General features: G+C 50.1%; 1 protein-coding gene across 4 annotated transcripts in view; it reads left to right on the top strand.

Annotated features, from left to right (window-relative positions):
- Positions 1 to 20,819: 20,819 nt before the first annotated feature.
- The window catches only part of Pknox1 (PBX/knotted 1 homeobox 1), a 42,844-nt gene continuing 42,340 nt past the window's right edge, over positions 20,820 to 21,323 (top strand). For all 4 annotated transcript variants that reach the window (XM_055607058.1, XM_055607057.1, XM_055607059.1 and 1 more), the window contains exon 1: positions 20,820 to 20,912. The gene's annotated coding sequence lies outside the window, so the exon portion shown is untranslated. The remainder of the gene's footprint in view (positions 20,913 to 21,323) is intronic.

Raw genomic sequence — 21,323 nt, 5'->3', positions numbered from 1 at the left:
CTGTGTCAGGCCTGAAGTGCGGCAGGTGGAAATTAATGGAGCAGAGGGGCTCACCTCATGGAAGACAGAGTGGGAGAGGGTCCAGGACATGCTTGAGTCTTTCATCCGACTAGGCCCCAACAATTCTCAACGTGAGATGAGGGTCCTTTCACAGGGCTCACCCAAGACCACCAGAAAACACAGCTCTTTACAGCACGGTTCCTAACAGTAGCAAAATTACAGTTAGGAAGTAGCAATGAAATAATTCTATGGTTGGGGGTCACCACAACATGAGGAGCTGTATTAAAGGGTCACAGAGTTAGGAAGAATGAGAACCTAGCACATACCACCTCCCAGTGAGGCCACCAAAGTATGATGTTATCTGTGGTTAACACACTCATTAGGTTAGAGTCTGTAGGATCAAATCACCTCTCAATGACGGGGCCCACCAGCTGGGAACCAAGCCGCACATATGAGCCTATGGAGGGACATTCCATCCCCAGCTGCAGTACCTGCTAATACAGAGAAAGGTTGTTCTAGGTCTGAGAGTTAGCCCTTGGGACACCCTTTGATCACCCTATCTTTGGGGCAGGCCACACTGGACTGAACGTAAGAACCACCTACATGCAGTTCCTGTGGTGCTGAGCCCTAATTAAGGAGGCCTACGGGTAATAAAACCTTTCAAAGCCAAAGCCAGGCTGGAGAGACGGCTCAGTGGATAAGCACAGCTGCTGCACAAGCTTGAGGACCTGAGTTCAAATACCAGGGACCCACATAAAGTGTGGGGGGAGGCAGGGCAGGTGTGGTAATGTGCATGCATTTGTAAACCCAGCATTTTTATGGTGAGATGACAAACATACACAGGAGGATCCTCAAAAGCTCATGGGCCAGCTAGCCTGGCACATACAACAGCAAGATGGAAAGTGAGGACAGACACCCGAGGTTGTCCTCTGACCTCTACACGTGTGCCTTTGAATTGCGTGTACCCGCTTTCCTAAATATCTCAACACATAGAGACAGAGACAGGCAGACAGACAGACAGACAAAGCCAAGAGCTGAGTGTGCACTTTGCATGTTCAGGTTCCTGGGTTCCATCACTAACCCCCCCCCCCCATCAAAGAAAATCCAAACATTAAAAAACATGAATTCAATAGCAAGAGGCCTCAGAATCAAGCTGGGAGGTGTCTCCCATGGGCCTGTCCCTGGGTAGGGCAGAGGGGCTGCAGGGAGGCTGTTTACAGGCCTGTGATAGTCTTACAGTGAGAGCCCGGGCCTGTCAGCTAAGCAGGAAACACTTTTTTCTACGTCTCACAGGCTTCAAGGGGATGGACAATTCTTCCTGCCTGTTTTTGTTTGGTTTAAGGGTCTTAAGCACTTAGGCTCCTGTGATCTCCTGTTTCATCATCCTACATGGATAGACCTCCAGGCATGACCTCCTACAATTGGCAGGGGACAGCCTCACTAAGTGTCCATGAGAAAAAGAGCATGAAGTGGGAGGGTCTGGGTCTGTCTTTGTCACAAGTGCACATGGATATATATATATATATGAGTGGGAATAAGTGATGTTCAAAAGTTGAGGGGCTTCTCTGGGATGTCATTTTCCGGGGCCACAGGAACATGCCATCTTTAGCAATGGTGGTCTCCTCTATAGCAGTCATTCAGAAGCTCAGAAGGCTGGTGGGTCATCACTATATTTTGAGACAGTCTCAGACCGCCCAGGGTACCTGAGACCCTACTTCTGAGTCCATGCTGCCAATTATGGGACGACCCTGTATGACTCAGGAACACATGTCCCTTTTCCACAGGGGAGGGGAGAATATGGGTTGTAAAGGAGGCAGGAGGGACTCCATGTGTTTGGAGAACATACAATGGATGAAACAAAGGCACACAGAACAGACAATGGTTTGTAAATGATTCTCTTTGGCACTGAAACAGAAGTCAGTGGTGTGTGACAGCAGAGCCTGCCCAGGTGTGTTGACAGACTTCAGCCTTTCTTCCTGGGTGTGGACCGAGGCACTGCTCCTTATTGAAGTTTTTGAGAGGCCTCCTTGGAGACCTAGCAGGTGGACAAAGGAACCTGGAAGGGACTTTCCTTGTCAGGGAAGGGTGGACACCTCGAGTTCTGAGAGGGGTTCCAAGCTTTAAAACACACACATAAAAACAACAAAGAACATTACAAGTGAAAAACCAAAAATAAAATAAAATAAACACCCGCTTTAAGATGAAAAGCTAAGAGGCTAGCATGGGAAAGGGCTAGAATTGACAGCTCATCTTTCAGCTTAGGAGGAGTCCCATAGTGTCCCAACAAAATGTCCTGAGACTCTCTAATGCCTGTGTGGCCAAAGGGAGAAAAGCCCCGACTCCTGGATGCTATGGTGTGCCTGGGGTGGTAGCGGACTGAATGGCATGTAGCTATAGAAAATGGCTACTCACTAGGAAGCACATCTGTGATCAGCATTTGTTTGTTTGATTGGTTGGTTGGTTGGTTTTTCTGGGCAGGGTTTCTCTGTGTAGCCCTAGCTATCCTGGCACTCGCTCTGTAGACCAGGCTAGCCTCAAATCCAGAGATCTACCTGCCTCTGCCTCTGGAGTGCTGGGCTTAAAGGAAACATTCTCATAACCATAGCCCCGGGGAGACGTAAGGTCAGAGAACTCTCAGGCAAGACACTAAGCACCTAGGACCTTTCAGGGGAAACTCACAGCTGAGATGTCTCAGTGGGGTGGTGTTCTTCACTAAAAACATCCCTCACAGCAATAAAAAATTCAGTATGCTGTGTGCCACAGCAAAAAACAAGCCTCGCTCTCCGAGTCTCAGGTGACCAGCAGATCACGTGCTCGCTCTGATGCCTCATGCTAAGATTTTAAACAACAGCCTTATGAGTAAATATGACTTTGGATTTTTGGACTTAGATTTAACACCCAGGAGATCCTCCGTTCATTCCCCATCACACATGTACCCACCTATACACACACACACACACACACACACACAGAAGGGAGAGAGAGAGAGAGAGAGAGAGAGAGAGAGAACAAACCTACTTACCCTGGTTGTCCTGGAACTCTCTATAGACCAGGCCTCAAAATCAGATCCACCTGCCTCTGCTTCCCAAGTGCTGGGATTAAAGTGTGCCACCACAGCACAAAACAAAACAAAACAGGATTTTGCTATGTATCGCTTGCTGTGGCCTCAAACTCAAAGGAATGCTCCTGCCTCTGCCTGCTGAATGTTGGGATTAAACATCACCACACCCAGTCCCTATTTACTCTTTAAAAGGACTCTGCTTTGGTTTCAGGAAGTTAACTCTTGAGGTGTTTAAACACCAGGCACTGGAGCAAATCCATGTCACTAACCTGGTTGACCATTGTCGCTACAGTTGCATTTTGTAGTAGTGTTCTAAAAGTAATTAGGTAACTAAGTTACGTGCATGACTAAGATATTTTTGTAGGGTAGTTTTAGTTACCTTGTGGGAAGTACCTGGGGGAAATCATTTTGTCAGCTTTCCGAAGACTCTATATCATTTTGGGTGAGATTCTTAACTCGTCAATGCCTTGATTTCCCCCATAAAATTGAGTTAATAATACTTGTCCCTGTTGTACTGAAACATCTAGGATTTGCCTCTAAGGGTAGTGGTAGTGGCTTAGTGGTAGATTACTTGCTTCGAATGTACGATTAAAACAAAGAAAAACAAGCCAAAAACCCAAACCGGGTGTGGCAGTGCAGACCTATAATCCCAGCACTCAGGAGGTAGCGGCAGGTGGATCCCTGTGTGTTCGAGGCCAGCCTGATCTACAAATTGAGTCCAAGGCTACACAGAGGAACCCTGTCTCAAAAAACAAAAACAAAAGCCAGTAAGTAAATAAAGCAATTTAAGGAGAAAAGGAGGTGCATAGGAAATGGAAAAAACAAGATCGACACACTGTTACTAAGTTTGTACTGTGTGTGTGTGTGTGTGTGCACACGCGCGTGCAGGTATGATGGGGATTGAATGGAGGGCCTCATGAACATTAAGCATTTGTCCTACAGTTAGGCTGTTTCCCCAGACCTTCATTTTTGCAGCTGAATACTGATCACACAAGCTCATTATATGCTCCTCTCTACCTTCAGGCCTACAGAAATGCCCAAAATAATAAGTTAAAAAAAAAAAAAAACAACTTTAATGGCACCTAGCCCTGCCTAACACATTAAATAAAAACCATACGAACTTCGCAGTCCTCCCAGGGAGCCTGCCATTCCTTGGAGAAGGCTGCAGCATAAATAAGACTTTGCATTATTATTCTGTGGCCCACAATGATTGCATCACACCTTGAGGCATTGTTGACAAGGAGACAGAAGCTAGATGAAAACCCTGGGGAGGAATGGCTGTGAAGGAGGAAGATAAAGCTTTCAGGCAGGGGCCCCTACGCAGGGGATTTGCTTTTAACATGAGGAATGGGAACCCCATCTGGGCCCATTGGTGATGAAGGACATAAACTCAAAATATATCAAATCTATGTTGCCTCCTAGCTGACAATTTATTTCTGGAGTTCCGTGTGTACAACATTTCTTGCCCAATAAATGATAAATAATACTCTTTTTTTACTTGTAAATCACTGGCTCCCAGGCAGGTACACACACTGAATAAGAAGAGGCTCCCAAGGAAGCTGACTAATTCCTGCCATCTTGAATGTGGAGACAGACTTGCTGAGTGCAGGGATTCAGGTGCCAGTACTCCTGGGACACTGTGACTGCCAGAACACAGACCTTGTGACAGGAGTCAGAGGTCTGGACTAGGACAGTATTGCTATGCATTTTGAAACTATGTGTCCACTATTTCAAAATCACGAAGTGGTGCTGGAGAGATGGCTCAACAGTTAAGAGCACTTACTGCTCTTACAGAAGACCTGGGTTCAGTTTCCAGAACCCGTTTGTAACTCCAGTTCCAGGGGATCCAACCCCCTTTGATGACCTCCAAGGGCATCAGGCGCACACCTGGTGCATGCATGCAAGCAAAACACATAAAATCTAAAAAACAATTTAAATTAGGAATTAGACCTGTGAGGTGGCTCAGCAGGCAAAGGCTTCTACCACTAAACCTGATGACTTGAGTTTGATCTCTAGAACCCACTTGGCAGGAGGAGAGAGAATGGACTCTCGCAGGTTGTTCTTTGATTTCCATATGTGCAACATGAACTTCTGACACACTAAATAAATGAATAAATGTAAAGACGATTAGCAACACCCCCTTGCCAGTACTTTTGGAGGGGTGTGCAATTGTGAATGTATTATCGCTGTATTACCCCTATGCTTTCCATGATACTGTAAGCATGTCTTGAATCTATTCTACAACCCCGGAGGAAGAAAGCCCTCATCACTCATCACTCAACCAGCAGCCTTCTTTCTCTGTAAGACTTGTATGTCCAGGGATCTGCAAACCCAGGGAACCCTCTAGAGAGTGGAGACACAACACAATGACCGTGAGAAAAAGGAAAAGCACATCTTTCTGAAACCGAAAAAAGAAAATACGCCAAATCATCCTCCAGTTCTGAGACACAAGATGATGAGTTCACCTCTTGGTGAAGGAAAGTCAGCCATTACCACAGCCAGGAGGTAGAGGAGTGAGAGAGATGTGTGGTGGAGAGGAAGGAGGGAGCTTGTGTGTATTTGCGTAGGGGAGACTCACCATCACAGAGGCAAACTCCTGTGCAATTAAAGGTCATAGGGTCACATTCAGAAAGATGGCACCCAGAGGTAGAGTTTAGTCCCTCTTCTAAAAGTCTTAGCTAAGTTGAGACATTACAGCCTTTTAAAGGGGCGGCAGCTCTCACCTAATCAGTCGTTTTCAACCTGTGGGTCATGACTCCTTTGGGTGCTGAACAGCCCTTTCACAGGGGTGGCCTAAGGCCATCAGAAAACAGATATTTACACTATGGTTCATAACAGTAGCAAAATTACAGTTATGAAGTAGCAACAGAAATAACTTCATGGTTGGGTGTTTCCAAAACTTGAGGATTAAAGTGTCGCAGCTTGAGGAAGGTTGAGAACCGACGCCCTAAGCATACTGCCTGATTGGCTTAGCTGCATGCCTGCAGCCCCATTTTACTCCGTTTCATTTCCGGGCAACAGGTTGGCCTCCCAGTCTCAATCCTCCTGCCTCAGCCTCTAGAAATCTGGGATTCCCAGTGTGAGACATCACAGACAGCTTTTCAATGTAAAAGAAAATTATGAAATACCTCCACACCCCAAAAATGAGCAAGCAAACTGTCGCCATGGAAACCGATACACAGGAGTCTGGCAGGTCAGGATTGCCAGTGACCAAGATGAAGAGTTGGAACTTGCCCTGTTTACAAACCCTTTTGTTTTGAGATAATAAGGGCAAAGGAGTTGCTTTGGGAGAACTTTTGACTAACACAAGCTATTTGAAGGGCTTTGGAAACTTACAAATGCTTAACAGGTGTTAACCTAATTATGTATTATTTCCTTACAGCTGTTAATTCTTTCCTTTCCTTTCCTTCCTTCCTTCCTTCCTTCCTTCCTTCCTTCCTTCCTTCCTTTCTTTCTTTCTTTCTTTTTTTTTCCTTTCTTTTCTTTCCTGAGACAGGGTTTCTGACAGCTTCGGCTGTCCTGGAACTGATCTGTAGATTAGCCCTGCCTCTGCCTCCCAAGTGCTGGGATTAACGGCATGAGCCACTACTGCCCAGTGCTGTTAAGTCTTTTAAAGATCCTCACTGATTAGGACTTCAGAGTCCTAAAGTCAGGCATGGTGACACACGCCTTTAATCCCAGCACTCGGGAGGCAGAGAAAAGGGGTGTCTGAGTTTCCAACCAGCCTGGTCTATGATGAGTTCCAGGACAGCCAGGGCTACACATGAGATTCTGTCTCAAAAACAAACAAACAAACAAACAAACAAACAAACAAACAAACAAGACTTTGTGGTCCTTGTTCATATGGAATGGTGTGAGACAGTCATTTATAGGGTACCGGCATATGTCACCCCAAATACACCTCATGAGCACAAGCTGATCATTCTGAGACTGGTAGACATCGGAGACACTCATCGGAGCAGGGAGCAGGGTGGGCGTGGGGTGTAGAATCACTTTGTATGGGAAACCTCCCTCTCCCTCCCCTGTCCCTCCAGAGGCTTAAATCTGCATAATAATTCTTAGGTTGGTCACTTGCTTTTCACACAGGGTCACCGCAGCAGATACCTGGAAGGGAAGAAGAGAGAGACTGGCTTTTCTCCTTCCTGCACAGTTGATCTGAAAGAGTACTTGTGGGGATGGGAGGGACCTAGGAGCTGGCCTTGAGCTTGTTCTCTGTAGAGCAGGCTGCCTCCTGAGGCTTCTGCTTCAGACTTGCCAGGACATTCTGTGTCACATTAGCTCTACGCATTAAGCATGCACTGATGCCGGTTGATTCTTGGGCTCACACGCACATGCACGGGCGTACACAGGCACACACACACACAAAGGCCTCAACGTTGAGATGGATAATACATGTGGAAGGGGGCCAAGGAGGAAGGCAGCCTACCCTCCCAGGCAGGAAGCCAGAGAAGCAGCACTGTGGGACTGAGGGTCCCACCCACAAGGCTACCTACCCTCTTTGTCTTCACTGGCTCTGTGTTGAGGAAGTGGAAACCTTGTGCTCGGCTGCTTCTGGGCATCGGATGATAAGCCTTCATGTTGGCATCACGTGAAGGACAGCTAGGAGCAAGGGGGCAGCAAAGGAAGGATTTTCTTTTGGCTTGACACTTCTTGTGGGTTGACTCCGCATGTCCAGGAGACAGGAAGGCAGGTGTCAGCCTTGTCCCCCTCCATCCGAGCCAGCCGTTTACATTAAGCTTGTCCAGATATGCCAGAGTAGGTCACTTGAGGCACTGCAAAAGCCTTTGTGACTAGCTGGTGGGCAAGGGGACCAGCCCTCTCCCTCCATCCTCTTCCGTCTTTGACCAGGCTGAGAAGGACCAGATCCCCTCCAGGGACAGTGTCTGACTCCGGCTGCCAGTGTGGGCAGAAGGGAAACTGCTTTGGTGACACGGCTGTCTGCAGACAGGAAGCAGGATGACAGGAATTCAAAAGCACCTTTCCTGTGGCCATCCCTACCTACACCTTCCCTCTAGGAAGAGCCAGCAGGACCACAGCCATCCAGAACTCTCCTTGACTGTCCACGGTGGCAGGTGAGACAGTGGTGTGGTGTGTCAGGGAAGTACAGGAGAGTCCAAACAGAGGTGAGGAAGGGTTTAGAACGGCTGCATTCTTCTGAGAAGCATAATCTGTGGGCTGGAGACATCGATCCAGCTACACATATACACACTCACACATACTTACATACATCACAGACACACACATATATATACATACGTGCCTGCGTACATACAACACACACATACATACATGCATACATACATATAATGCACACACATATACATGCATAAGTACACTATCCATCTACCCACTCACACATCCATCTACACATTAATCCATCCATCCATTCATCCATCTACCCATCCAACCACACACACACCCATCCATCCAACCAAATAATCAGCCAGCCACCACCCACCTACTCATCTATCCATCCATACATCCACCCACCCATTCATCGGTCCTTCCTTCCCTTCTTCTTTCTTTCTGTTCATCCATCAAGACAGTCTCTTTTAAGGAGCTTGGGGCTGTTAAATGCGAGGCCTGCAGGGACAGGGAAGCCCAAACTTTTGTAGTTTTACAAACTGAGCCGGCTGAAACTGACAGCAGACAGGACAACGGGAGAAAAGGGGCAGATTTATTAACCTGCACGTGTGCACGGGAGCCATACAAAATATGAAAGTCAGAGAAGGGCCCGATGGTTGAAGCTTCAGGACCTTCCTTACAGCGGTGAGGGAAGAGGGAATGGCCTACAGAGCGTTGCAGAAGGGGAGAGGGCAGGCCCAGTGATTTGTAGAGAAATGAATTGGCCTGAAGGATACACAGAGGCTTGGCACAAAGTTTTCTGGGCTCTGGGGGAGGTGGTGACAAGCTATGAAAAAGCAGGTGGCAGGCTGGGCGGGAACAAAGGCTTTCTCACAGTGTGAACTCCCGGAAAGGAAGGTATGCACCGTGTAAATGCATGGCGAAGTCTTGCCCTCATTGCCTGCCCACTCCTGGCTGGCCTAACTGTGTTGAGGTGAAGGCTTACCATCCTGTCAGAGAACGCAGTTCCTACTTCTGCGACTCAGATCCCTCCTCTTGCTTTCCCTGCAGTGTGTTCATCTTCCCGACTAGTGTGGTTCAGGGGGAGTCCAAGCCGGTTGTGTTGGAAGAACTGCCTTCAGTCAGATGAGAGACTTCAGAAAGAGCCCTGGCCATACTTGGGGCAGTGCCCAAGGTCAGGAAACCTATCATCTCAAGACCTGGTTTCCTTTAGTTCTGAGCACTCTGCAAGCCAAGAAACACACATTGGGAGATGGTGAGCAGCAGGGTAGGCAGCCACCTGGCCGGAGTCTAGGCTGCCTCTAGACCAAGGCCATCTGGAGTCAGGCTTCCTTCCTTCCATCCTGGGTCTTGTCATCTCTCTTAAGGCCTTAAGCCACATCATGGAGGGTTGGTTGGCTGCTTTACCCAAGTCTGATAATGTCAGTGTCACCTGAACACACTTTCACAGAAACAGCTCAGGTCCTTCAGGACAGCAGCAAAACCCTCTGGTTCTGACACCATCTGTCACCAACACACATCTATCCCTCCCTTCTTTCCTTTGTCCCTCTCTTCCATTTTCAGTGCTGGAAATAGAACCCAGGACTGTGCTTGCCAGGCACAGAGCTGCACCTGGAGCTCACCAGCCAGACAGTCTGGCCAAATCTAGAAGCTCCAGAGTCAGTGAGAGACCTTGTGCCCCCCCCAAAAAAAATAAGATGAAAACAACAGGAGACACCTGACATTGACCTCACGCCTCCACAATACAAAGTAGAAAAAAAAAAAAAAGACTTGAAAGGTGAGAAGCTGGTTTCTTGTTTGTTTGTTTGTTTGTTTTAACTTATTCATCCAGAGTGCGTATGTGCACGTGGGTGCCTGTCTGCCTGTCCAGATTCACTCACCCAAGTAGATGTCTAGAGAGGCCAAAAGTTGGCCTTGGGTGTTTCTCTTCATTTTGTTTTTGCTGCTTTGTTGAGACGGTGTCTTTCACTGAAACTGGAGCTCCCATTTTGACCAGCTGGCTAACCAGCCAGACCCCAGGATCCACCTATCATTCCCCCCCCCCCCCCCACAGGTGCTCATGCACACACAGTCCTGGAATCACAAGCACTTGCCACCACACCTAGTTGTATACATTTATGCTGGGGATGGGATCCGAACTCAGGTCCTCAAGTTTATACAGCAAGTGTTTGCTACCTAGACCCCTGGGCAGATTATTTCTTTAAAATAAGCAAGATAATGGGCCTAGTGTACACACTTGGAGTCCCAGCTGACTCAGGAAGCTGACTCAGTAAAGACTGCTTCAGCCCAGAAGTTCAAGGCAAGGCTGAACAAGATCATGGATGTGTGACTTCAGCCATGGGCACTCCTAGCCCTTTGGTTGTGAGGGACAAAATCTGAAACTTCAAGTGAAAATTTAAATCCTAGAGAACTTATGTCTGTGCCATGAACTTGGCCATTTATTTTATTTATTATTTTTACAGCGTTCTGCCTGCATATGTGCCTGCGCACCAGAGGAGGGCACCAGATCTCACTATAGATGGATGGCTCACTATAGATGGAGATGAGCCACCATGTCAGTGCTGGGAATTGAACTCAGGACCTTTGGAAGAACATCCAGTGCTCTTAACCTCTGAGCCACCTCTCCAGCCCCCAAACTTGACCGTTTTCTGGTGCTGGCTCTTATGAGGCAGGCAGGGGCACTAAAAACCAGGATGTTACTTAACTTGGTGAAAACAGTCAGTGTTTGGTGCATCCAAACAATCCGGGAACTGAGGCTTTCCAAATGGCCCCATTGCAGAATGCCACGTAGGTGAAGCAATCAGACAAGCCCAGTACAGCGGTGGCTATTAGTTCATCGATGAGGTAGCCTTGACTGTCTCTGAGTCTACTGCCAAGGGCCAAGCCCTGCCAGAAACAGCCACATGGAGTCTGGCAGGACATCCTGTTATCTGCAAAGGCCACCTAAATCCTCCTCCCCATCCCTGATACAGGCTGGCCTACGGGGCCTCGTTTCTTCACTCACGTCAGCCAGCGTTATAAATCACAACTGACTGGATGCAGATAGGGGACAAATCTGGCTGTCTCTGATTAAGCCAGATGTTAGAGGGATTTGCAAAATGTTAAACAATGTCACCCTCTTCATTGTCCTTTGGAGAAATATTTTCTTAAATGTTTTGGTTATCACAAGTGGATTAGGTTTTAAGCAAATTAGTAAAATTAACAAAAGTCTCCTAAAACACTTTTTGCTTTAGTTTCCTTTTTTTGTTTTGTTTTGAGTTCTGTTTCAATCTTGAGGGCTGTGTGCTTGCGTGAGCCGGAAGCCAGCTAGATGGAAAGAAGAGCGGTTCAGGCTCTAGCTGGGAGTGTTTCGTAGTATAAACAAATGATCCTGTCCTAATAACTCTGGGGAATTTAGTCTTCTTAACTCTTTATGCTTAGGGAATGCCATAGCATCAGCTAGGATTTTTAAAAGTCTCAGGAGGTAAAGCAGGGAGAGGGGAGAGTGTGGGGGTGAGTCAGAACAGGGATCTTAGAAATCAGTGACACTATTATACACCCATCAGCACGGTCCTACTTGGGCGGGGGAGGAGAGATGCTAAAGCCAACGTGCAGCTGGTGGAGACGCAAACCCACACAGCTGCTGTGGAAAACAGGATGGCGGCTGCTCCAGAGATTAAACATGGATTTATGAAACAGGGTGTGGTGACACACACCTGTCATCCCGACGTTCTGGCGCCGGATGCAGAGCCAACCTCACCTACATAATAAATTCAAGGCCAGCCTGGGATACACGAGACCTTAAAAACAAAACAAAATAAAACAAAACAAAACAAAACAAATCAAAACACAAAACCAAACACACCTGGGCATGGTAGTACACTCCTTTAACCCCAGCACTTGGGAGGAAGAGACAGGTGGACAGCCAGGGCTACACAGAGAAACCCTATCGCAACAAAACAAACAAACAACCCTGTCCCCCCCCATGCCAAAAAAATATAGATAGATGAAAAGGCAAACAAACATAAAGCAGCTAGAGAGCTAGCATGAGAGAGTTTTTCTACTAAACCTAAGTTTGGTTCCTAGCAACCATATCAAGTGGCTCACAACCCCCAGCAGCCCCAGCTCCGGGGAGAACGTCCTTGGATCCCTGTACTCATGTGCACAAACCCCCTGCGTACAGACACATACATCATAACAAAATCTCCTTTTCAAGACTTATGATGTGAGCCAGCATACCCATGTTCAGAAAAGCCCTATTCACGAGAGCCAACATTCGGAAGCAACCTGAATGCCCCACAGCTGATGGATGGATGGATGGATTAACACATTAGGATCGATCCAAACCGTGAGATAAATCTTCAGCCTTCAAAAGGAAGGGAACCCTGTACTTGCTACATCGTGGGAGAGTCTTAAAAGAAGCCAGAGGGCTTTGAGACCTGTTTAAAAATGGATCAATCATCAGAGCAAACAACAAAGAGAACCTTGACTCAACATAGTGGCTTTTTCTGTCAGCCTGAGCTGGGCACAGCCCAGCTGTCTCCAGCTCCGACCTGGGGCAGCAGGATGAAGAGGAGCCTGCCCCCTGCATGAACGCTTTTGTGCTTAATTCCCCAGTTTCACTGAAAAAGGGATTTTACAGCATTTCGGTCTGGAGGGTTACTATTCCAACATTAGGGAGGCTGAAGTAGGAAGACTGCCGACTTGAAGGCTAGCCTGGGCCTCATAGCTAGACTCTGACTCGGACAGGACAGAACAACACTTTGCAAAATGTTGGCATCCCTTGAATCGGTGGATCTCACTTGGAAGCTGGCCAGCTCTGACAAGAAACTGACGCTACAGCTGGCTACACAAGTTGCTGCCGCTTGCAAGAAGACAGGGTGGCCGCTGGCACAGTGCAGCGTGATCACAGTGGCCTGGGAGACTGCCTAACTGACAGTGTTAGACATGCCCTGAGCAGCATGGCAGTTACCGCAAGCCAGGCTCTGTGTCTAAAGGGCCTGCATGACCCTGGGGCTGTATGATACCCTGTCACGAGCACAGCTGTTCTGGGGCAGGCAGCGGCACAAAGGCTTTGGATCTGGAAACCATCCAAAGCGCCAAGCTGCCGGAGTAAAACCAGGAACCACGGAAGCCAGGACCCTGTAGTTCTGTCTCGCTGCTTACACTTTCAGGGACCATGCCTTGCTAATAGCTGAGTCCTGACACAGGCATGGTACCTCCATGGTGGACCCTCAGCCAATGTTTTTTTTATGGATGAGCAGGTTTTAAGTTTCTGTGTTGGTCAGTTAGTACTCTCACAAAGTCCCTGAGGTCATCAATTTAAGAAGCAGGAAGGTTTATAAGTCTTAAGAGTTGTGGAGGTTCTGACCCATGGCCTATTGGCCCAGTTGCCCTAGGCCTGTGGTGAGGGAGCACATTAAGGTAGGAGCCTGGGCTGGAGGAAGTCCTCACAGAGTATCCAGGAAGCGCGGGAACTGAGGTCCCAGTGTACTCATTAAGGGCAGGTCTTCAATGAGCTAACTTCTTCCCTCTAGGCTCTACCTGTTCAAGGCCCCACCACCTCCCAGTGACATCCGAGGCTGGTGATCAAGCCTTCCGAACACAGCTTTCTGAGGACTGTCCTCCAAGCCACGGCAGTTAACAGCTGAGAAGTGCCGAGGTAAACTGGGTCACTCTGGTGCCCTGGTCTGAGCCCACCACATGGACAGCCTTTAGCTAGGAAAGAACTGGGCTGTGACAGATCGTGCCGGATGGGGTGGGGGAGGTGGGGACATGGACCGCTGAGAGGATCCTCATGCAGCAAGGACCTGGTATCTCCCGGACAGCTGTTTCCGAATTGGAATTCCCTCATGCACAGGGCCCAGCCTTCCCTATGTTGTGGGGGTTGAACTATGCCTGCCGGAGACAGCACAACAGAACAGAACGACCTGACTGTTTTCTCTACCTCTGCTGCAGAGCACCTCTGTGGACTTAACCTGGTGGGTTTTGTTGGAGGAACCGTTATTTGAGGTCTCCCAGTCCAGTCCGGGTAGCCATTCTGAGTTCCATGTTAAGGTACAGGACTCCCTCTCCCCAGCAGGGCCCCTTGTTCTCTGCCTGACTTCATCTGGAGTGTCTTTGGACACAGACACCCCTAACCACATTTGAGAAATGGCCTCTGACACAGCTCCCTGCTAGCTCTCCCCTCCCCACACCTGTAGGAGAATTAAGTATTGTATTTCTGCTTATATCATAGGAGGGTTATGTTTAATGCAAATCAAGCATCCTTGAAGTGCCTAGTTCCAACCAATTATGTATACCTATCCTTGGAGCCTCCCCCCGCCGCCTCCCCAAGAGATATATATAGCCTTTGCTCTCTGGAATTAAAGTTGAGCTAGCTCCCTGAAGTGGTTCCCAGAGTGTGTGATCCCTGTATGGGTGCTTGCTGGCCATTCCAGGCTTGCTTCTCCTCTCCTGCCCCTCCTGACTTTGCAGGCTGCTGGGAGGCGGGCCCCCAGGCAGGAGGAGAAACACAGGTTTCTCTCCTCTCATCAATTCTCAGGTAGGAGTTTCATCAACTCTGACTCTATCTGGAACATCAGATTTCACAGGCCAAGACTCGACCCGCACGGCATGAACCTCACTTCAGAAAATAGCTTCAGGTCCTGGCTGGTCCCGTGATTTTGATAGATTCACTAGAAACAAGAGTTTTATGCCTTGAATTTGAATTCCTCTGAGTATGTTTTGTCATTTGCCGGAATCGCTCACAGAATTCAGAAAGGCATTTTACTTAACGTGTATCCTTTTGTTTTAAAAGGGGCAACTTAGGACAGAGAAGGTGGCAGAGGCTCTGAAGTGTAGGGAAGGGGCAAGAGGGCTGCCATACCCGTGGAGGGCTCTACCCAACCCAGCTCCCACACCTGGAAGGCCTCTGAACTCCCCCCAACCCCGCCCTGCCCCAGTTGCTCTCTGTTCATTACTTTTCTGTTGCTGTGATAAAACACCACGAGCCAGGCAGCTTATAGAAGGAAGAGTTTATTTAGGATTACAGTTCCAGAAGCCTAGGAGCCCACAGGAGCGGGAAGGGGCATGGCAACAGACAGCAGGCCTGGTGGCTGCAGCAGGAAGTGAGTGTTAACATCTTGAACCACAAGCACAAAGTCCGGAGGGATCCACAAGAGATTTTTTTTTTTTTTTTTAATCTCAAACATCCCTTCAGCCTGACTCAATGATGTACTTCCTTCAGCCAAGGCCTCACCTTCTTAACCTCCACCAAGGGAACCACCTACTGGGGACCAAGTGTTCAAACGCCTGAGGCTGTGGGAAGACATCTCATTTAAACCACCACACTCTCCTTCTCAGAAGTAGAGGCAGAGAGCTCCAGGCTCCTAACTAGAGCTTGTCTTCAGGGTTTTTTCCCACACTCAGGAGACACCAAGAGTTGTCTCATTAAGACAAAAGATGCTTCCATCTCCTAGCAAGCCTCTAAGGGTCAGGGCCAGAGACCAAGAACCAGAACCAGTGTGTCGCCTAGTTTTAAATCAGCCTGACGCAAGCTAAAGCCATCTGAGAGGAGGCATTCTCAATGGAGAAAATGCCTCCACAAGATCAGGCTGCAGGCACACCTGTAGGACATTTTCTTACTTAGTGATTGATGGGGGAGGGCCTAGCCCATTGTGGGTAGTGCTATTCCTGGGCTGGTGGTCCTGGTTCTCTAAAAAAGCAGGCTGAGCAAGCCAGTAAGCAACACTCCTCCATGGCTCCCGTATCACCTCCTGCTTCTAGGGTCCTGCTCGGCTTGAGTTCCTGTCCTGACCTTCAGTGATGAATAGTGATGAGAAAGCATAAGCTGAATAAACCCTTTCCTCCCCAAGTTTCTTTGGTCATAGTGTTTCATCACAATAGTAACTTTAACTAAGACAAGTAGAAACACTTTGCAGCGCTTGTTACCCAGGAAACTACACAGGTGCTAGGAACCAGGATGAAGCCAAAATGTACATTTTGAGGAAGATAGCTGCCATTCTAAAAGGAACAAGGGCTAGTCCATTTTGAGTCAAATCTGAAAACAATGGTCCATGGACACAGATCAGACCATCCTGAATGACAGGGTCCACTGTGGAAGAGGTTACAAGAACACGGGGCAGTCATAAGTTCCTGCATTTAGCAGTAACTTCTGCATTTACTCTGGTGGGGACCTGAGGTGGGCAGGTAAGCAGATACAGGGATCTCCTCTATAGTGCTCAGATGCTCTCTGATGACATTTTTAGCTTTAGGGCTAGCACAGGTGGTGGTAATGCATTCCCAAAGCTTTCCCCACAGTCACAAAGATTCAGGCCATGTACTAAAGTGCTTAGTAAATGCCCCCCCCCCTTTTTTTGAGACAGGGTTTTTCTGTGTAGCCTTGGCTCTCCTGGACTAGCTTTGTAGACCAGGCTGGTCTACAGCACACAGAGATCCGCCTGCCTCTGCCTCCCGAGTGCTGGGATTACAGGCCTGCCCCACCTCGCCCAGCTCATAAATGGCTCTTAGGGGCAGGGAAGACAAGGCCAGGGTAAGTCTTAATAGTGCCCATCACCAAGTTAAAATGAGATCCTCAGGTGGGCACTGATCCAATCTGGCCTGTGTCCTTACAAAGGAGAAGCCTAAAAACACACAGCAAGTGTGCAAACAAAGTGAGGACAGGGGGAAGCACCGGGGGACCAGAGAGCACCTACTGCTGTTAGAAACCCTGAGAGAAGCTATGGTGTGGGAGCAGAGCCTCCCACAGAGCCTGGGTGGGGGAGGCAGTGCGCAAGGTCAGCCCTGGTGTCCTAGGAAACTCTGTATGCCCGATGTAAAGAGACTCGGGAAAAGAAAAACGCTTTAGGGACCGGAGAGATGGTAACGTGCTAGCCACGCTAGGGTCTGATTTTGATCCTCATCACTCCTGTGAGAAGTCCGGGAGAGGCTTTAAGACCTATAATTCCATCGATGGGGAGGTAGAGTCAGGGGGATCCCCCAATTGTTAGGTAGCTGTAGGTTTAGTGAAAGACTCTGGCTCAAAAACTAATATGGAGAGTGACTGAGAAAGACACCCAATGTCAGCCTCTGGGCTACACATCCACACACACACACACCCCACACCATACACACATACATGTGTACACGCACAGAAACTCAGACACTACACACTATGCACACACGAAGATAAAAATTAAAACAGAAAAATAAACAACTCCAGTGGAATCTACACATTATAATTGACTGTTTCGTTGGCTTGGGTTTTGGCTTTGTTTTGTTTTTTTTTTTTTTTTATTTTTTAGAGACAGGGCCTCATACAGGCTGGATGGCCTGGAACTCGCTATGTAGCCAAGACTGCTCCGGACCTCTGACCCTCCAACTCCCTAAGTGCTAGGATCAGCTACTCAACCTAGCTGGTTGACTTTTGAGATGGGGGGTAGGGGCCGGGGGTGTCTTGCTAAATCGCTCAGGCTGGCTCTGAACTCCCAATCTTCCAGGCTGAGCCTCCTGAGTAGCTGGCATTAGAGGTGCCCCTACACAGTCATCAGAACTCTCCTTCCAGATCCCCAGATCCCTTAAAAACACCCAAAGTTCTCTTCCAGCCCATGGCAGGACCGGCTGTGACCATCTGTCCCTGGTTCCACGTACTGGGCTGGTATGCACACCGAAACCATGGCACCACGGCGGTCAGGGGCAGTATCCTGCTTTTTCTGTGAGGTCCCCTGCAGGCCTGAGCCCTCACCGGGCCGGAGGGGGAGCTCAGTCCCTCAGGCTCCTGCCTTTATCAATTCTGTCTTTCCTGTAGTTTTGCCTGGAACACGCAACCACCTGTCTGGTCCTCATCACAGTACTGCCCAGGGTGCCTGCCCAGCATAGGTGGCTACCTGGTCCCTCCATTCTTCAATTACACCCACAGACATAACGTACAGCACAAGTCCCTACACTCAAGAGTACTGGAACCCTCGTTTCTGTGAGTGACACTTGAGATAAAATCAGATAACAGGATGAATAAAAACCCAAGGCATGATAAATTTTTAGGAGACCAATAGTGAGCGTGTGCAAGCCAAAGTGAGGTCATGGCCAGGTGCTTCCTGAGTGGGAAAAGCAGGTTGGAAACTTAAGTCCCAAGATCGTTCCCACAACCCCACAAGTCCCATCCAGTATTGTAAAACTGGAAAAGGATTCCGCTCTTGAATTTCTGCATACAATTACTCACGCATGGTCCTGAAGCATGGTCCTTAGGAAAATAGTGAAGAGAAAGCCTTTTTTGTTTGTTTTTGTGAAACAGGGTTTCTCTGTGTAGCCCCGGCTGTCCTGGACTCACTTTGTAGACCAGGATGACCTCGAATTCACAAAGATCCACCTGCCTCTGCCTCCCTGAGTGATGGGATTACAGGCATGCACCACCGAGTCCGGCTGTGACGAAGCTTTTTTAAAAAATTATTTTTATGTGTATGTACGCACAGATACCAGAGAGGACGTAGGATCCCGTGGAGCTGGGGTCATGGGTGGCTTGCCACCTGGCATTAATGGTGGAAACCAAACTCCAGTCCTCTGGAAGAGCAATGCTCGCTTTTGACCGTGGAGCCATTTCTCCGGCCCCTGATAAGGAAGATTTAAAAGGCAGTGTAAGGACACAGAAGAGTTAAGTGTATGATATTCTTACCCTTGATCTCAGCGCTAGGATGAGGTCCTGTGTGGCCTCACAGGTGAGAGAGAAGCAAGAACCCCTGATGTGAGAGTCTGCTTCCCCTGGTGGATGGGTCACACTTACCGAGTACACATTTTTTTTCCCTTTTCCCACAAATGAACTTGTGTGAACGAGGAAAGGGGTGGTGGGAAAGGAACGAGACAACTGGCAGAGAAGACCAGATCCCTCTAAAGCCAGTTTGGGGGGAGGGGGATTAGCTGACTCTGGACAGCAGCTCATATCAGGTGTGGGCTGACCACACACCCGGATCCTCCCGGCAAACTCAGCTGCTCCAGTGGGCTGGATGGAAGAAACTGAAAGCTTCGGCCTGGATGAGGTGAAGCCCCTGTCCACTTCCACGGACTTGGATACGGCCCTTGCACAGGACCTGCTTACAAGGCCTTTCACCCTCTGTGCTGGTTTCTGTCAACCTGACGAACTAGAGTCACATGGGAAGTGAACACTTCAGATGGGGAGATGCCTTCGTCAGATTTGCCTGTGGTCATGTCTGTGGGACGTTTTCTTAATTGCTGGTTGATGGGGGGCGTCACTCAGTAGGTAATCAAGGATGACTTTGAACTTTTTTGTTTTGCTAGGCAGGGTTTCTCTGTGTAGCCCTGGCTGTCCTGGAACTCGATTTGTAGATCAGGCTGGCCTTGAACTCACAGAGATCCACCTATCTCTACCTGAAAAGTGCTGGGACTAAAGGCATATGCCACCATGCCCGGCTGGCTTTGAACTTCTGATCCTCCTGCCTCTGCCACCCAAGTGCTGGGGTGACACCTGGCTTATGTGTGATTTGCGTATGCTAGGTAAGCACTCTATCAACTGAGGGATACATCTCCGACCCCCAAATCCATTTATTTTTATTATTATTGTTGTGTTGTTATTGTGTACGTGTAAATGTGTGTGCATGCTACACATACGTCCTGGTAGTTGGTTCTCTCCTTCCACATGGGTTCTGTGAACTGAACTATAGCTACAAACAGAGCGATGCTCTGGCTTCCCGGTGTCTGTGGAGCCCTGAGGACACAGAGGGAGTCCTCTGAGCTGTGCACGCTGCGTCTACCTCAGGGCCCTTCCAGCCCTCAGTCCTGGTGTATAAAGTTCCTCCTGAGGAGTGTGGGCTCAGCAGAAGATGTGCGCGGATGCGAAGCCCTGATCACACACGGAGGCGGCCGCTGCATAAAATGAGTGAGCCTAAACAAGCCAGGCAAACCGAAGGGCCTCCTCCATCGCGCTGTCTTTACGGCTTCCAGGGAAGCCACGGGGCCCGTGGGTACGCCGCTACAGATGATCTGGTTAGGCAGAGCTCCAACTGGAGACAACACCGTCCAGGCCAATTTCTTGCCTGGAGTTCGGGTCCGCTTGAGTCCCCTGGGAGGGACCAGATGTCAGTCCGCAGCTACCCATCCGTCAGTCAGATGACAGTACCCAGGGTCAGGTTCCAGGGCAGACATCTCAAGCGCTCAGTCCTCCAGTCCTCAAAAGTGCACCATCCCCCGCAAGCCCCCGCTTCCCGCGCCTACCCCATCGCCAGAACCTGGACTGAGAGGCGCCCCACAGGACGAAAGGCTGGAGCTGGAAGGCCCCAGAGTCCCAGGTGACCTCAATGGTACAGCCCGCTCTCCCCGCCGAAGCTGCAGATGGTTCCACCCAGCTCAACAAACAAACCTCTTTCCCATGGCTGAGAAGGGAGCGGAGGAGGCGTGGTCCCACACAGGCCTGGGCCACGCCCTCCCCGCATAGTCAATGAGACGGTAAGCTCTGCCTCTGGGGGCGGGGCCGCTGGGTGGGGCCATGCTGAGAGCGCGCGGCGGGGCGGGACCTGCCTCCGCCCCGCCCATCCTGGCCGCTTCCCGCCCCCTGCCTCGCCCCCGCCCGCCGCCGCCCCGCCCCGTGCCCGCCGCCGCGCTGGGCGGGGGCGGGGCCCGGGTCCGGCAGGCCCCGCCCCCGCGGTGAATATTGATGCGGCGCGCGTCGGCGTCGCCCTCCTCCCATTGAGCGAGGCTGTGTCGCGTGGCCCGGCGTCGGCGTGACGGTTGGACGCGGGCGCGGCACTGCGGGTCCCGATTGCTGCAGCCGCTTGTCAGTGTGATGAAGATTGGCACCCAGGTAAGCTGTCACTCAACCGCTCCGCCGCCGCCGCCGCCGCTCTCGCCGCCGCCGTCCCTATCAATCACACCGGCCGAGGCCGCCGCTGCCGCCGCCTCCGCCGCTGCCTCTTCCGCCGCGGGCCGGGCGGGAGGTCTGGCGGGCGGTGCCCGGGGCCGCACTTGACCCGCGCCCCGGGCGGGGGCGGGGGCGGGGGAGGGGAGCGCCGGTGGGGGAGGGGGGCGCTGCGGCCGCGGCGCGGGGACGCGCCCGGCTTGTTTCCCTGTGCGGGTTCAGGGGCGCGGAAATTTCTGGAAGGCGGCAGGGCCTCCGCGCTGGGCCCCGCTCGAGGCGCGCGCCTAACCGTCGCTCACGGAGCGCGGCTCGCGGGTGGCGGGGGCGCGCGGGCCGGCGGGGGCGCGCGGCGGGCCG

Source organism: Psammomys obesus, unplaced genomic scaffold (genome assembly GCF_907164565.1).
Source record: "Psammomys obesus unplaced genomic scaffold, mPsaObe1.curated_primary_1811, whole genome shotgun sequence".
In the NCBI taxonomy this organism is placed as follows: Eukaryota; Metazoa; Chordata; class Mammalia; order Rodentia; family Muridae; genus Psammomys; species Psammomys obesus.
Note: the sequence above shows the minus strand (reverse complement) of the source record. Positions and strands in the feature narration are given on the sequence as shown.